General features: G+C 42.4%; 1 long non-coding RNA gene across 1 annotated transcript; it reads right to left on the reverse strand.

Annotated features, from left to right (window-relative positions):
* Window positions 1–287: 287 nt before the first annotated feature.
* Window positions 288–8,773, reverse strand: LOC117041318. Its single transcript, XR_004425951.1, has 2 exons — window positions 8,701–8,773; window positions 288–535 (listed from the first exon to the last, which is right to left on the reverse strand). It is a non-coding gene; the product is annotated as an uncharacterized LOC117041318 (long non-coding RNA).
* Window positions 8,774–9,158: the final 385 nt, after the last annotated feature.

Consider the following 9,158-nt stretch of genomic DNA (forward strand, 5'->3'; position numbering starts at 1 on the left):
GGCATACACCCATCATTTTGTGGTCCTGCCTCTTTCCCCACTCTCTTGGATGTGGCAGCCATTTTGTGTTGTGTCATGATCCATGGCAGCCATTGTGTGTTAATCTCACTCTCCCACAGCCATCGTTTTGTATTATGCCACACCCCACACAGCATCCATGTTATTGGTACCCACGGCACTTTTCCATAATTCCAAATGTGCCAACAAAGGTTGGCAACTCCTACTAACTATACACTATATCCTAGGAGAACTTGTTAATTCATGCTAATTCTCCTGCTGCTTTATGCTGGTTTTAAACAATTATGATTCTACTTTTATTCACCCTCTACTCCGCCTTAAAAAATAAATAAATCTGTGCCTCACATTGTCAGTTCTTGGCCACATTTCCCTGTTCCTGGTGACATGTGGCAAAGCAGATATGTGGAATAAAGAATTATCCAAGGGTAAGTGGTGGAAATGTTGTCAGTTTGGATAAGTAGCAGTTTAGGAAAAGGGGGTTGGGTGGGGCCTGTTCTTTGATGAATCTCTCCAGCACCTGAAACAAAAGCAGTAGGAAAGGTTTTGGCTTAAAATAAAAATCTGAGATTCAGTTCACAGCATTTAGAACATCTGTTTTTCCTGACATGCAACATGTTCTGTTTTAGAATATAAAGAACTTAAACATATTTTCATCTGTTCCTACTTTGTCTAGCAGCCATTGTTTCTCAAAACAAACTTCTGCCAATATCTAGGTTCATTTGATGGCCAAAAGTATGTCTCTCTGTAGGCTTTCTTTTGCATGTCTCTTCTTTCAAGTGCACAGCATTAAAAAATAAACTCCAAATGCTGAACATACGATTCTCTTCCATCCCAGAGGCTGAGATACTTAGAAATTTGCTTTTAGAAACAAACTGTCAAACAATGAAAGTGGGATCAGCTTTGTTTTTCATGCCTTCGGTGGAAATAAATGGTTTGCATCCTGGTATTTAAAGCCTCATTGTTCCCTGTAAAAACCCTCCAGTTTATAATGCTAGCCTAAATAAAATATTTTAAAAGATTTACTTATTTTACGCTTAATGTTTTTTCTTAATGTGAGACAGAGTCACTATCTGAACATAACAGACAGTTTCTACTCCAGGGCTTTGCATGCGACAAGCGGGTGCTAATTTGAGGAGAGAGGTGAATACAAATTTTGGGTTGGAAGGGAAGCAGATCGTGAACTTGTATTGGGGAAAAACCAACAACTTCGAAAATTGTGTGGATAAGATCCCTTCTCTTACTGAGGTGGATTCTGCTGTTTCATACACAGCACATTTCTCCTGGTGAAGGGTGGAGGTACTCTGGCCTTATAGCTGATCATCAGTAGAGCACATGGTTCAGTTCCTAGCATCTCTATCTAAAAAGGATGGTGATAAGAAATATTTCTGACCTGGAGAGCTCCTGCCTATACTGAGCTAAATCATAGAATTAGAGAATCATAGAGTTGGAAGGGACCCTGAGAATCATCTAGTCCAACCCCCTGCAATGCAGGAATATGCAGCTTTCCCTTACAGGGATGGAACCTGCAACCTTGGTGTTATCAGCACCACGCTCTAACCAACTGAGCTCTCCATTTGACCAAATGGACAAATACTGAATGAGATGGATCTGGCAGAAGGCAGATCCATATGCTCCTGATACATTATGGCAGGTGTAGCATGACCTGAAGACACATCCTATAGCAGCCTTGCTGAAGGTCTGGATCAGTGAGAAGAGGGGAGACCAGCTGGGAATCCTGTGCATGTCCTCTTAAGTTCCATGGAAGAAAGGCAGGATATAAACATAATCACAAGTATTTATTATTTCAAACATTATTAATACAGTATCTGCCTTCTCATCTTTTAAGATGGCTTATTTAAGATCAGACGATTATTTTTAGAAATCGGTTAATACATGGAAATATGGAAACAAAAACCCAACCATATGCCCGAACACATCAAAAACTAAGTCTGAGAAGCAGAGCAACTAACAGTAAGCAGCCATCAGGATGTGTAAAAAGATGGCACTGATTCAGTTTTTCTGCGGTGGGTGTTCCAAAGACTGGGCACTGCCAATGCAAAGGTTCTTCACCACCTACTTTGCCTCTGAAATGGGAGGACTTGGAGCAGGGCTTGCATTGATAACTTCAGTGGATAAGCAATTTCATATAGGAGGAGGCAGGTCTTCAGAAATGCCAGTCGTAAACCTAAATCCCAGTCTGGCCACTGAAGGTCATAACCTAGCTATGTTAGAAGGTCATAGCACTAGCTATGTTAGTAGTGTTACACAATTTGTAGTGAGAACTTGTAAACCAAACAAGGAGGTCTTCTAACAGACCTCTGGGAAGACATTTTAATTCTGTTTGCTGGGTTGTTGTTTTTTACTAGTTGACTTCTTGAAGTTCCTAATAGGCTTATATGCACCCCTGTGTGGTGGCAACCATTGGAGATAACACTGCTGGCAGGAGTGTCTCCTCTGCTGTACTTAAAATGGGTGCAACGGGGGCCTCCACGGTGGTGGTACAGCCCCCTGATCATTCATGCAGTCGCTGAGTGGTATTGCGTTCCTCAAGCATGAAATGAATGCAAATGCAACAAGCTATTTATATACTGTACAATAATAAAAATAACTATAATTTCTTAGGAATGTAATATTGGCTCTGAAGAAGCATATGCTAACCTAAGATTAAAGCCCATTGCTTTAACCTGGTGATCCACGACCAGCTGGGATCAAGACACTGAAATGCCCTTGAATTCTTTGCCAAGCTAAGCCTTTAAGTTACAAAATAAATATATTTGCTTGGGTGGGCCACAACAGAATTACTGCTGTTGCTTGGAGAAATGAGACTTGCATCAGATTAACCGCTAGCAGACTCTTTAGAAAGGGCAAACAGGATTCTGGAGAGTGCCTGTGTTTGGTCGCTTCCTAAAGCTCATTCTAGGGTGAATCCCATTGGTGCAGAGCATAGGAGCAGGATTCGAAGCACTTTCCCAATGTACCAGTGGAGGTATCTTGGTTTGAAGATGCAACATGAAGACACAACAGTGCAGCACATCCTATTTTGGCTATGTGGGACAACCATTGAAAGGTGGACATGAGAGACATAGCAATGTAAAGAAAAACTCTGCTCACTTTCAGCCTTAACAATTCTGAGTTATTGTTAACATTATTCCTAACTGTGCAAAATGCCGAGGGCTGCCCTTCTGCCAGGCCTACTTTCTTAGAAGAGGAAATATATAATTACAGTGTCTTTCCCGTTGTAATTTCCCTTTATTGCATTTTCAATAGATGATCTATGGTGCTAGCTATATATCAGCTATGCCAATCGGGTTATTCCCTCATTACTTGTCGTCTGTGTACAATTACGAAAGGGTGCTGTCTCCAGATCCACCAGAAAACCATTTTAATATCATTTCCCACTGATGTGGTGGTAGCAGAGAAAAGAGGAATTTCCTCCTAAGGACTTGACTTTCAGATGGTTGGTTTGGGATGAATAAGGAGTGTGTGTGTGTGTGTGTGTGTGTGTGCGGGCAGACAGTTATTTCCTTGGTATTATTCCTTATTTCATTTCTGCTATCTCCCTTCCTCCAAGGAGTTCATACATTCAAGATAATTGTGAAAGGATGAGACAAAAATCTTGGTGCAGCCGTTAGAGCAGTTTTTTTCTAACTACAGTAGTGCACTCCAGCTGTGCTGGCTGGGATTGATGGAAGTTCTGGTCCAAAACAGCTGGAAGGCCCAGGTTGGAAAAGCCTGAGATACAGCAATGGCCTAGGGCTGTGAAGACCAAAGTTCAAATCCCTGATCAGGCATGAAGCTTACTGAGTGACTCTGGGACAGTCCTGACTCTCAGTCTAACCTACCACTCAGGGGAGAACCACATGCATCATCCTAAACTTCTTGGGACACGAATGCACTTCATCCCTTAAAATGGTGTGGAGTGCTGAGCAAAAGTGTTTGGAAAACAAATACTACTGAGCAACACTGTTTACCTGATGTTAGCTTTCTTCTTCTTCTTTGGGAACAAAGATAAAGTGCAGCTGGTATAAGACAGGATGTAACTGACTTAAAGACAAACATTAAGAGGAATGTTGTGGTCATGGCCCTGAAAGCAGCTGTTTGTGTGTAATCACCAAAATATTTTATTCTCCAAGCACCTAAATCATTTGACCCACATGAGACAATCCAGAAACATAAAGAATCAGGGATGGGGGAAACTGTCTCTCGGTGTCTATAAATAACTCTCATGCCCGATGTAAAATAGAGCAAGAATAAAAACTAGATTTATTATACCACAGTGCTCCATTTGGTTTCGACTGAGGTGACCCACATCTGAGGGAGGGATGCTACTAATAATTATTTTTTAAATCACTGCACCGTATAAGCACTTTTGAGTTGAAATATCAGCTGAGATCTATGCTACTGAGGATGGACTATAGGTCAGTGGTAGAGCAAGTGCTTTGCATGCAGAAAATCCTAAAGCCCAAACTCTGGCATCTCCCGTTAGAGGATTTCAAACAGCAGGGCTGAGAAAGGCCTCTGTGAGTCAGAGTTGACAGCACTAGGCTAAATGTAGTGGGTAGGAGGTAGATCATGGCACCTTACATCTGCTGGGGTGTGCGTGCAAAACATGCTGGCATAGTTGGACATAAACTGATAATGCAAAATACTTTTCAAGTTCTTAAACAAGAATGCAAAGTCAGGATTACTTAACACAACTCAGTTATGTTTTATATGTTAAGACAAGCTGAATGTGGATTCTTTGTAAAGTTAAAAATGCATCAGTGGACACAAAGCAGTTATCCCTACCCACCCCGCCTTACAATGGCCCTGGGCATTCCTACTGGGCATCAGTGAGATGCTTATTGCTGCTGCTTGAAGAGGAATCAATGCTTTTTTGTTAAAAATTTAAAGCATCAGTGAAGAACCTTTTGTAGCATGAGGACCAGATTCCCTTCTGGGCCACTTTTTGAGAGTGATGTTAATTTTACCTTTGTGCAGGCTAGTCTGTACACACTAATATATACTACTGTCTCCCATCTAGACAAACAAGAGTTTGCCATAGTTCAGGGGCACATTGCAGCCAGCCAAAAACACTTCTGGTGCAAAGCAAGGGCAGTGAGGGGTGTGGTCTGGGGAGAGTTCCATGGGCCAGAGAGAGAATCCTGGAGGGCCACATTTGGGTCTGAGGTTCCCCACCTGTCTTAAACTATGAGAGAGTGCACCTTCAGGGGTGAAGTCAAACCACTGGAGAGTTATAGCGCCTGCTGTGGCTGTAGAGACTGCTGAGGGAGAGACGTGTTTTGTTGCACCTGGGTCAGATGAAGGCGTCCAGTTGTGCTGTTGCAGATGCACCATGGCGTTTCTTCTCTCTGTGCTCTTCCCAGAGGCCATTCTGCTGTGGATACGCAACCTGATTGTTTGTCTACAAGTGCTGCAGTGGTGCCTGAAGCTGGCTCCCCGTAGTTTACACCCTTGGGTATCCTGCCATCTTCCATTCTGTGGAGATGGCATAGACGTCACTGAGACAGGAGTGTGAACATGCTGGGAACATCTGGGCTTGGGAGAGCACATCTCTGCTTGAGACTCTGTACTGCTAAGTGATTACCAAGGCTGCCTTCTACTATTCCCTTTACATGAAAAGACCTTTTAAAAAATTACATACTCTGGAAAACTGGGCCCTAACTTCCTGATAACACCAAGGTTTCCAGTTGATAGGAAAGCCAGATTGCACGCAAAGAGGAAACTGGTAATTGAAGTTTCCACTTTCCTCCTGATCTCCATTCAGTTTTTATCACACAGTTTGGCTTACTATAGTTCGGAAAAAGAGGCCTACCAAAAATAAAGAGGTGTTTGATAACACATGTTTTGATGAATCATCTACGAATCATTTGTGGGAGACGCTGAAATTAGACAAAACACCAGAAACTATGTTGTGGCATTCCATCTTACCTTGGTAGGGGACATACAGACAGAGTAGTAAACCAACAGGAATTTTCTATTAGTAACTTGGTTTCTGTTATTTGCATAATAGAAAAATGTAAGAAATGTTTCCCACAAAATTACAGTGAAAATCAAGTGGTCCCCCCCCCCACGACATGTTCATAGGGGCATTTTAGTTAAAAGTTATTCTCAATTTTCACAAAAAATGCACAATGAATTCTAGGAGTCAAAAAATTATAGAACGCCATAACATGTGGAGTGGTTATGTCTCATTTCATTAACTAATCCTCCTGTAAAAAGGGATTTGCTTAAAGGATATTTTGAAGAAGGCTGGACAATTCTTCCTCATTCATAGTTGTTCTTACGAATTGCTTGGCAAAGCACTTGGGAGCTTCTTAACATTTCCAAGTGTCTGATGCTGAAACAGTATTTGCGTGGCCAGGCAGAGTCCCTTGAACCCCGGGCTGCCCCTGAGGGAAATAACGACACGTGACAATGTTCTATGGGATTAAATTGGCCACAACTTTATTAATATGCAGATGTAGGGCGACCTTGGCTCAGGCATTGGGCGTTTATCCTTCCCAGCCCCCCAGCCGGGGTTCTGGGTAATTTCAGGGTTATCCAGCATGAGTGGGGAGTGGGCTAGCTCTGGAGAACATATGTTCAAGCAGATAGCCCGCCCGCCCCCTGTTCGCCGCCACTGGAGGGGGAGGGCAGTGACGACCTCAGGGCATATGGTCAATGCCTCCCCCTGAGACCCCTTTAATGGGAACCCTGTTATTGACGCTGCAATGGGGGCGGGGGTCACCGCCCCACACCACACCCCAATTTTGTAGATGACTAAAGTATCCCACTCTTTTCTTTCTAACACTGAACATGAGCATTTCTGCTTACTGACCCATCCTTAATGACACACCCCTCCTTTCCTTTTTTGCTCTCTCCTAATACTGAGTAGTTATGGACAATTTCTAAGCCATTTGGAAATGAGGCTAATGCTGAGAAATATTTGTATCGTCTAATTGGATTGTGCTTGGTACTGTCAAGTAGCACGCACAGCTTTGACATTATTAATATTTCAGACGATGATACTGTAAAAGGAGTCACTTGGAGATTTGTCATCCATTTAAGTAATGCAACAGAATAATGAGGTTTTGAGACAGAGCCATTAGCTGCTCTTGCATGGCTGTCTGGTTGAGATGCTGTTGTTTGAAAGTCTATCAACGCCAGTCCTGGATATTTTGCTGCTTAATCAACTTCCTCTCCCAACCCCCAACCCAACCCCAATATGATGTTTCCTTCTTTCCTCTCTGCAGCAGTTTGTACCTGATCTGCCATTCTCATGAGATACCACAACCAAGCTGGTGTGGTTGTGCTACAGAGGGCTCTGGACTGGGAGCTTTGTGAACAACAGTCAGGGGGGATAGAGTGAGAGAGTTCAATTAGGATACATGGAGGGGGGAAGTGCTAAAGCTCTCTCCCCTACAGGCTACGGTCCTGATCCAGCTTCTCCCCACCCCAACAAACAAACAAAAAACAAGAAACCTCAACTGTGTATGAGCAAACTGTGTAACTATCATCATATCTAGTTTGGCGGCAATATCACATTGTGCAGGAAATCCAGGCAGCAGCTACTTCTAACTTCCCTGAGTGGCTTGTACAAAGGGAAAGTGAAAATTTTACTGCTCCTCTAAACTTGCCTCCCAGTCTGTTCCTTGCACTGTTCAGACCTACCTTTCTCCAGAAGATGTTCCTAAAAGTCCACAGAGTCTTAGTTTTTTACCCAACATTTGCTATTTTAAGTGTGAAATGGAAAATAGCCGTTTGTATTGTGAAATACCAAAGCTGTTTAAAGAGTAAAAAAATATATATGCCTGAATCTCTATTGTGCAGTGGGTCGTGAAAATCAGGGCTCATTTAGTGATCATTTGTTTCCATTCCATTCCATTCCATTATTTTCCTTACCCACAGACCATTGTTGGTTTTGGAGTCCGTTATACAGACAGCGGTGTGTATGAGAGGAAGAATTTATTGTTTTGAGAGTTTTCTCCTGCAAATCTTACTAATCACTGACAGATTTTTCTTAAACAAAACTCATTGTGGCTTCTGACATCAGCTTCACAGATGACATTCAGTCATGAGAATAAGTCAGAGATGGTAGTAGCAGGAGTAGGAGATGGAACCAGACATGCTGACAATTACCTCTGAGAATGGCTGTTGTGTTATGCTGCACAGTCATTGAGTTTAGTCAATAAAAGTCTAGTCAGCAGATCTTGAGATGCAAATTTAAAAAAAAAACTGATAGCAGTCAGAGCCCTGTGAGTGGTCTGCTGCTTTCTTGCTGAAGTTATAGATCTGGTCAGTTCTTTGGACGGCAGACTGTATAAGTATGTGATATAATACAGGGTGGTCGAAAAATAGCTATACAATCAATCAATCAATCAATGGATTAGTTTTCTTTACTGATATTGCGAATGATGAGAACTTGAGTCAAGAACAAAGAAACTGGATTCTAAAGTAGTATACCTACTTTTGGGCCACCCTGTATATAATAAATATTTTCATGCAAACATTCATAAGGGACAATTCACATAACTGTGCACAGAAAGAAAAACACCGCAAACTGAGTTGTGCACACAGGAGATTCCCATGGTTTTTACAGTGGTGTCTAATATTAAACAGGATGGTTGTGACTGTATAAATGGCTTCTACCTTTGGGCACGCAACAGATTCATTTGCACTACCTTTTCTTCACTCACTTACATACTGAATAGAGGAATCTGTTAGTATGGGCAATCATCTGAGGTGAGCCAGCAACTAAGAGTTGTGGGACATGCCAGAAACTAGGAGTAAAGAGAAATAAAGAGTTAGCAAAAACTAAAAGACAAACTATAGTGCAGAAGCAGAGGACAAACTAGGAGACAATAACATCCCGCTGCTCAGAAAGACTTCATTCCTCAAGCAAGAATCCCATTTTCCCTCCTGTCCAGAAGGATCCAGTGGCTAGCCTGAGTGGGGAGACTCAGTACAGGACTAGAGGGTACTTCACTGAAAACATAGATGTCAACTTTTCCCTTTTCTTGCGAGGAATCCTATTTGGAATAAGGGGGGGGGGAGTTGACAGCTATGACTGAAAAGCTGCCATTTTGCAGGTCACTTGCTCACCAAACAGGGCAGATCTATGATTCTAGCAGCTTTCTCCTGATACACTGAAATCCCGT

This window comes from Lacerta agilis, chromosome 2 (genome assembly GCF_009819535.1).
Source record: "Lacerta agilis isolate rLacAgi1 chromosome 2, rLacAgi1.pri, whole genome shotgun sequence".
NCBI lineage: Eukaryota > Metazoa > Chordata > Lepidosauria > Squamata > Lacertidae > Lacerta > Lacerta agilis.